At 43.5% G+C, this 1,047-nt stretch overlaps 1 protein-coding gene across 1 annotated transcript in view; it reads right to left on the reverse strand.

Annotated features, from left to right (window-relative positions):
• SYNE1 (spectrin repeat containing, nuclear envelope 1) overlaps positions 1–1,047 on the reverse strand; it is a 644,155-nt gene that overhangs the window by 154,309 nt on the left and 488,799 nt on the right. The gene's annotated exons all lie outside the window — the stretch shown is intronic.

The raw sequence follows: 1,047 nt of genomic DNA on the forward strand, positions 1-1,047 counted from the left end.
GGTCTCTCCTCACTACATGTCCAAAGTAAGTTAGACGGAGCCTCAGAATCCTTGCCTCCAAGGAGCCATAGAACCCTATTTTATATAAGGAACTTGACCATCTGGAGATTTGAGTATCGGGGGCATTCTGGAACCAATCTGTCTCAGAAACTGAGGGAAGACTGAACAAGCATACTACACTAAAGCTTAATTTTTAAACTCAGTGGATAGTAAAAGATTTACAGTGACCAGTGGCCTTGTGGGCAAGGAGGTGAGCTGTGGACCCACAGGCAGACAGTTGAAAGCTATCAGCTGCTTGGTAGAAAGATGGGCACTCTCTTCCCAGCCAATCTATTATGGGTGCCATCAGTCAGCTACCACTTCTCTGACCCTATGAGTGATGGACCTGGACCCTGCCCTGTCCTGTGCTGTCCTCCTCATCTCTGACATACACGAGTCTATTGCTGTAGCCACCAGCTCAGTGCATCTCATTAAGGGTCTTCCTTTCTTCCTCTGATCCTCTGTCGTCCCCAGCATGGTGTCTCTTTCCATGAGGTGATCGATCTATAGACTCTGAAAACCTGCTGGACGGTCAGCTACGACCCACTTCTGCCTTGACGGCAATGAGTCAGTGAGTGTGAAAGATAAAACAGAACGATTTTGTAAAGTAAAACAAAAGCTTTTTAAGTCCAAAAAGTGACTGTTAGGAGACAGTTGATTTCAGAACCAACATCGTGAAGTGTCTCCAATGTGACCCAGGTGAGGGGTGTGGTATGAGTCAGTATGTGAAGGACAGCTGACGTTCCAGGTGGGGCGGGACAGAGAGAGATACCATCAGGCTTCTCAGAATGGAGTACAACTAAAACCTTTATTGTTTACTCTTCAAATTTTCCGTTCAGTGTTTTTGGACTTCTGTTGACTGCTAGAGAGGAAATCTTTGGAAAGCAAAACCGCTAAAAAGGAGGAATGCAGTGAAATTAGTTTACAAAATACATACATGTACATATCTGCTTTGTAGAAATAAAAAAAATAAAAAATAAGGATTTTAAAAAAAATAATTTCTGGTTA

Source organism: Elephantulus edwardii, unplaced genomic scaffold (assembly GCF_000299155.1).
Source record: "Elephantulus edwardii isolate Elephantulus edwardi_28Jun2011 unplaced genomic scaffold, EleEdw1.0 scaffold00024, whole genome shotgun sequence".
Lineage (NCBI taxonomy): Eukaryota > Metazoa > Chordata > Mammalia > Macroscelidea > Macroscelididae > Elephantulus > Elephantulus edwardii.